We start from the raw sequence: 7,855 nt of genomic DNA, 5'->3' as shown, positions 1-7,855 counted from the left end.
TGAGACGCATACTGAGGTATGTGAGGTCTACTTTGCATTGTGAACTATTTTATGAGACTGGGACAGAGATATGTGTACATGGGTACACAGATGCTGATTGGGCTGGTAGTATCTCAGATAGAAGATCTACTAGTGGCTTCATGTTTTCCTTGGGGAGTGCTGCTGTGACTTGGAGCAGCAAGAAGCAGCCTACGGTTGCTCTATCTAGTACAGAGGCTGAGTATAGAGGATCTGCTATGGCAGCATGTGAGGTAGCTTGGTTGAGAAAGCTACTTGTAGATTTGGGTCTATCAGTGGATAGACAAGTTGTCATTTTTTGTGACAACATTAGCACTATACAGTTGGCCAGGAACCCAGTTTTTCATGCTCGCACGAAGCATATAGAGGTCCACTACCATTTTGTCAGAGAGAAGGTCTTGGCAGGAGACCTTGACCTTGTTTATGTTAGCACACAGGATCAAGTAGCTGACATCTTCACCAAAGCATTGGGTACAGAGAAGCTCCGCAGATTCAGAGCTTCACTTGGTGTACATGAGATGGAGTTGAGCTCGAGGGGGAGTGTCGAGATATCAAGCTCGTCTAGTGAGGCGGTGGACACTAATGACCCGCCTGGGGGATAGGCCCCACACTTACACCACTGGCATGGTTGGTGAGATCTTGGGTGATATGCGGCCAGTGGGATGACAAGCTGTGTGACAGCCATTCTAGAGACTGGCATAGTTATAGCGCCAGCTCATTTAGTTGGGTTCACACTATAGAGAACCCTTGTATGTATTTGGTTGAGTACCTTTCATATTGTGTGTACTCTTATCTTGTATATGGTGTGTTGAGTGTTGAGTGAAGAAGAAGAAGATTTTCAGCCTCTCACCTTGTGTGTTCTCTATTAGGGTTTTGTGAGTGTGTGTGTGCTTGCAAGAGCTCAAGCTCTCTTCCCCCCTGCATCTTTTCATGGTAGATGTGATTGTGGGATGTACTTGAGATATGGACCTCAAGGGTTGGTAGGTTTTAGCTATTGGTGGACCAAGTTTCAATGTTGACACATTTAATCCCCCTAGGTAAGCCATTATGTCCACCATTCTCTTGTTTATTTTTTTCTGTGTGCTTCCAACCACATGGTTGATCATGCTTCACTTTGGTTAAATGTTCTTTGCAGTAAGCTGGACAAGACTACTGGGAAGAGTTCCAACACAAGGTGAAAGAAAGATTTCTATCAGCGTAGTTTTCACTTAAAACTCTCCTCGACATGGGACACTTTGTCTATTTTTGACCAAGCAACTATATCTCAGTACACCGAAAATTTTTGGCAAACACTCCTTTAACTTTGATGCATGAAGCAGTGCCTAAAGATACTATTTAATGTCGATATGAATCTAGCCTTGAAGAAACAATGCAAGTCAATATAAAAATGAATCTAGCCTTGAAGAAACAATGCAAGTCAATATAAAAATGACTCAGATCTTGCAGCCCTTTTTTAAATATGCTACAAAAAAAATTTGGAAACAACTTCCATGAGAGAGTTGTAGTATTTTTGAGTACTACAACTTTGCTACCCTGACTCTGTCAAAATCCTTGCATCTCGCATCTCAAACGATAGTCTGCCCACAAGCTTGTTTTTGTTCATTTTAGTGTGTTTGTTTTTCCTCGATTTTTGGGTCGACTTTTTTGACGACATTGTTCGGGGCCAAATCGATGGAAATTGGCTTGGTCCAGTTAAGGAAAGACTTAAAGAGTCTGGAAACTCTTGAAGATGTGCACTAAAACACGTTTATCAGCCTCACTATTTGGGAGATATAGGCCTATGAATAAGGCTACTTTTTTCAACCCCCTAGTTTTTCATGCCAAAATGTTTTAACACTTTTAGTACAATTTCACACAGTCAAGCTCTGGAAAAAAATCACCTTAATAGCCCCAAATAGGTGAAATTACTCACGCTAATTTTTTTTGAACCTTTAGTACAATTTCACACAAACTCTAACAATCAAGCTTTGAAAATTAATCACCTTAATAACCCCAAATAGGTGAAAGAATTTTGGTGTGATTTTCTCAAGAAATTCACAACATGAATATTTAGGACATAGTTGTGTGAAAAACTCGAGATAGTCATCACAGCACTTTCGTTTTTAAGGCCAAACATTTTCAAGTTGTTCCAAGTGCAATTTCTTTACCAATAAATTCTAAAAGCTAGTCAAAAACATGTACTCACCTTACCAACATCAAAATATGAAATTTTATCATCGTCCTTTTCTCAAGAAATTCATGCGTGAATATCTAGGAGATTGTTAATGGGTCCAAAAAACCCTTGGTTTTTAAAATCAAATGTTTTTTGTTTTTTGGGTTCAAAATCACTTGAGGACTTTAGCAATTAGTTGTAATCATTTAGTCACCTTCTCAGCCCTAATGTATGATATATATTCAACGTGGTTTTCTCAAGAAATAATTCATCGAGTGAATAAATAGGAGATAGTCATGACCATGAATAAATACTATCATCTTAACCCCACTAATATGAAAATATTCGATGTGATTTTCTTAAGAAATTCATGGCATGAATTTATTGAGAAATTCATGGCATGAATTTATTGAGAAATTCATGGCATGAATAGAAATAGTCACGACCGTAAAAAAACTATGATTTTTCACGCCAAAATTTTTTGATGATAAGAGGATGAGGTTTCAAGATAAGATTTTCTAGGCTTGGCATGGTGATCCGTCAAATCATGGAGTGATTTTTTTTTTAAAAAAACAATGAGTGAGTAGTAGAGATAAAAAGTGAAAAAACATAAATAAATTAGATGTTTTAGTGGTTATTAGGTTAATGAGAGTTTAGAAAAAGTGATAAGGACTGTATAAAGTGCATATTAATGCATTAATGTACCAAATTAACCCACAAAACTCACCAAATTAAGGATTTTAGCTCTTTTGCATAGTTATGCATAAGAGAACAACCTATAACTAATCTTTAATTATTTATTAATTTACACATTAGGCAAAGCACATGCCTTAATAATTCAATCCAATATTGTGCTTAAAGTGTTGAATTTTGCCTCCCACGTGCCTTTATGGGAAAATCTCTTATACACACTAACTTAAAATTCAAAACCACCTCCTCTACACAAACTGAATTCAAAAACCACTATTAAAACAAAAAAATCATGATTTTATCTCTCTAGAAACACACTTGAGTTTCTCTCTCTAGAAATCTCTTTAAAAAGTTATTTACACCAAGAGATAGTCATGCCAAGAGATAATCATGCCAACAATGTCATCACTAATAATGCAAAAAACCACTCCAATTAGTATCATTAGTAAAAATTAAGAGATTTTATGATTTATTTCATAATTAAGCAAAGTAAAATACATGCTAAAAATGGGTTAACAATGTCACGCACAATCCACATCATCCTGCACATTGTGATGAGTCCATATCAGTATCAACCCATGGATGTATGCAAGAGCATGCCACATCACCACACCTACCACATCATCATTTAGCCTCCTAGCTCTATATATGCAGCATTAACACAGCTGCCACATCATATTTTGATGATATTTATAATTTATAATTAATATAATTTAACATTAAAAATATATATTTTTAAGATAAATAAAAAAATTAAATTAATTAATATTAAAACATATATTAATTAATTTATATATTTTAATATTTAAAATTAAATATTTTAAAATAAAAAGAAAACAAGAATAACTATATAACCACATAATATTATGTAGCTTTTTGGCTTTAAAATAATCTATCTATCAAATTTTAAATTTATATTAAATTCTTTAATTGTATTAAAAACTCGTGCATTTTTAAACATAGAATCTTCTAGATGATATCTCATGAAATGCAAGCAAGCTTCTTTGGTCTCATCACCAAATATAGAATCTTCTAGATGATATCCAATGAAATGCAAGCAAGCTTCTTTGGTCTCATTTCACCAAGTAAACTTCTACTATATTAGCACACATTTCTAAGCTCATTTCAGCAATGTAATCTAGCAAAGAATATCTTAACTCTCTTCTTCTCTCTCTTAGCTCTTAACTCTTTTCTAGGCTCTTTTAACTCTTTTAGTTCTCTTAATTCTTCTAAAGTCTTAACTTAACTCTCTTAGCTTATTAGCACTCTTCTTAGCATTTAAGCTCTTCTAAACTCTTATCATTGTAAACTCTCAACTTCTTACTCTCTTTAAAATGAGCTCTTGAAGCCAAAGGAGCCAAAAGTAAGTGTAATAAGAAAAGAAAACCCATGTTCTTGATGTTCATTTGAGGAAGAAAGAAAAAAGATAGCACGTGAAAAAGAGAGCATGGAGAGCATGTCAATGTGTTGTTATAGTGAGCCCAATCCTCCCCCTCCCTTTTCTTTGGATGCTCCTCACATGTCTAGTCTACCTTCTCCTCTCCTCCCCACCACCATTACTTTAGATATTCCACATGACACCCCTGACCCCCCCGGACCGCCCTCTTATGCCTCCATAACAACCCTCCCCACCCCTCTGCCCGCTGCCTCCTAAGGGTGCTCAGAGTGTGGACACAAAATATATATCCATATCCGGGGTGCGTAAATATTTAAAGAAAGAAAACTGATAGCACACAAACAAAAGAGAGCATGTAGAGCATGTCAATATTCCATTAGTGACCCAAATAATCCCCCTCCCCTTTCTTTGGGATGTTCCTGTTACGATTTTTCTATCTATCCTTCTGTGGTCTCAATTGGGGATGCCTAATTACCAATATATTTGTAGCATGACATTGGGTGATTCCAAATATTCCATGTGTAGGATATATGAAATTAGGGATATCTAGAACTAAGTGTTGGATTTAATGCTTATGTGCTGTTATGTACTTTTAGCATGTGTTGCTAATTTGTAATGTGTTTGAATGGACAACGTGTGTAGGTTGGTGAGATTTGGTGAGCTTTGTACTCGTAAGTCAGAATGGCTAGGATGTGATGGGGGTGATATAGCGTGAGCTATTACCGAGATGGTTCTCACTTTGGTATTTTGGCCATAGTATCTATTACAAGATTTTGTATCATTATTAGCCGCCCACTGTAAGATTCCTCCTCACGCTGAATATTGATTAAGCCTCTACTTCAATCCCTTGTAATCATTCTATGTTTTTGAATACAAGAAAATATTATTTTTCCTTGTTTTACCTAGTGAGATAAAAATTTCTAGAGAGTGGTAAATCAATATTGGGATATTTTTGGATAAATCAATTCTAAAGATATCAAAAAAATGTTTTCCTAAAACAGAAAATCAAAATAGATTTTCCAAGGTGCAATTGGAATTAATTAAAAAAAGTAGAAGACCTTATCCTAAGGTTCAAGATTTTATGAAAATTTTGGATTAAGGTTCCTATGGACCAATAAGATTAATCCAAGTGTTGGGACAAGATAAATCCAAAGAATAAAAGAAAATACACAAAAAATGAGTAAATGCCCACATAAGATGAAGAGTTGACTAAGTACTAGGTTTATTAGTTAAAAATTATGAAGTATTAATAAAAAAAAGAGATATTTTAGAGTAATCATTCATTTTTGACACATGGGTAAGGAAAACAAGGCCCTTCAAGGAGAGGCCTATTTCACATGTGTGGATGAGTTTTAAACTCAAAAATAGTATGATATTTTTATCTCTCCTCCCTCCTAAATCAAACCAAATCAAAAAGGGAGCCAAACAGGTCCAAAACTTGTCCAAATTCAGCCAAACTGAAGCTGGAAAATTCTAGAACTTAGTTGGACTCAGTTAGTGGTCTCCCTCACCTATAAATAGACCCTCATTCCTTTGTATTCTCATTTGTGAACTAAACTATGCCGGTATTACTCTAAGTTAAGCTTATTTTCTATTATCCTCTAAAAACCCTCTACAAATTGAAGAGATTGGAGCTTCTCTCTCTCTCTTCAATCTTCCTTGGAGACTCCAACAACATACCAAACCAATTGATTGGTTGGGGGCCTCTACTGTGATCAAAGAATCAAGTAATTTAGGAGGTAAAGTGTGGATTATTGTCTTCTTTTTCTTAAATCTCCAAATGTTTCTCTTCTCAATCCCTCTCAAGCTTTAGAAGCATTAATTTGAATGGCTTTTGAATACTATTGAAGTTCTTTAATGTATTGTAATGAAGAAATACATAAATTTTCATTTATGCTTAATTTATAATGGTTTTTAAGCATTTCTCTCTCTCCCCCAAAGAATGGTCATTCCTATGACCTATTCTCAATTCGAATGAAGCTTCTCATGAAGCATTTCTCTAATCTAAAAGTAATTTCTATGCTTGTCTAATTGGAGGCCAAAATAATGACTTTTTAATACTTTTATGCTATTTAATTTATGGTAAAATTAAGAATCAATCCATAATTGGATAATGATCCAATTAGTGGTTATTCTAATCACATGAATAATATTAAACTTTATTCTTTCAAATTTATTGAGAATTACGAGTAATAGTAGAGCGGAGCTATGGTAAATTTTTTGTAAAATTAACACATAAATCATTTTCATTCATAATATGAAAAGAGGACTTCCTATCATATTCTAGGATTAATCATCCTAGATTATTTGAATAATTCTCATTATAATCATGAAAATTTAGTTTTTATGTTTATGCATAAATAGTTAATTACAAAAAAGAGAAATTTCTAGTAATCCATTTTTATGTTAAAAGAGTAATCCCCATGACAATGGAATTCCATGTATTCCAATGAAGTAAGAGAAAAATTGTGATGCTAAAATAATGCATATTTTATTTAAAAATTAAAGAAGGATTTTAGTTAAATTTATCTTTTTGCATAGATAAATTATAAATGATGAAAGAGGAATTCCCACTATATTGGAATCCAAATATTTAAATGAGGAAAGTGTAATTCCTAGTGTAAAGGAATTAATGAAGATTTTTATTTAAATTTTTAAGAGAAAATTTAGTTAAATTTATCTTTTTATATAGATAAGTTTAAATGATAAAAGAGGAATTCCCACTATATTGGAATCCAAATATTTAAATGAGGAAAGTGTAATTCCTACTGTAAAGGAATTAATGGAGATTTTTATTTAAATTTTAAAGAGAAAATTTAGTTAAATTTATCTTTTTGCATAGATAAATTTTAAAAGATGAAAGTGGAATTACCACTATAATGGAATCCAAATATTTAAATGAGGAAAGTGTAATTCCTAGTGTAAAGGAATTAATGGAGATTTTTATTTAAATTTTTAAGAGAAATTTAGTTAAATTTATCTTTTTTGTATAGATAAGTTTAAATGATAAAAGAGGAATTCCCACCATATTGGAATTCAAATGTTCAAATGAGAAAAGTGAAATTTTAAGCTTAATGGATATTTTTATGTAATTTTTAAGAAGAATTTTAAGTAGATTTAATTCATGGTAAAAGAGGAATTCCCACGATAATTGATTGCACTCATTGAAATGAGAAAAAGAAGGATTTCAAGTTTATTCAAAAAAATAAGTATTGATATTTTAGTTAAAAGAAGAATTTTTATGATATTTAAGAAAAGATGGATTTGAATTAAATTTTAGTGTCAAAAGATTAATTTCCACCATAATTCTACCTAATGAATTAAGGCTGAGAAATATGTGGCGTAAAGAATATCTTTGGATATTTTAATTGGTAAAATCACTAAATTGATATTTACCCAAAATCTACATGTTTAGTTGAAGGGAATCCTTGTAGAACTAAACCGAATGAATTTGGTTAGCCTACGTGAGGGACGGACAGTAAACCTAATTGTCCTTCTCTCGATGTGAAGTAGACAAAAACTTCGTGGGACCAATTCCAGTTAGTAAATCCAAACAATAGACTACCAAAACTAATCTAGTTTTCCTAACAAAACTCACC

The sequence above is a fragment of the Cibotium barometz genome, chromosome 15, assembly GCF_041138505.1.
Source record: "Cibotium barometz isolate CiBa-2024 chromosome 15, ASM4113850v1, whole genome shotgun sequence".
Lineage (NCBI taxonomy): Eukaryota > Viridiplantae > Streptophyta > Polypodiopsida > Cyatheales > Cibotiaceae > Cibotium > Cibotium barometz.
The sequence above is the reverse complement of the archived record's forward strand: the minus strand, read 5'-3'. Positions refer to the sequence as shown.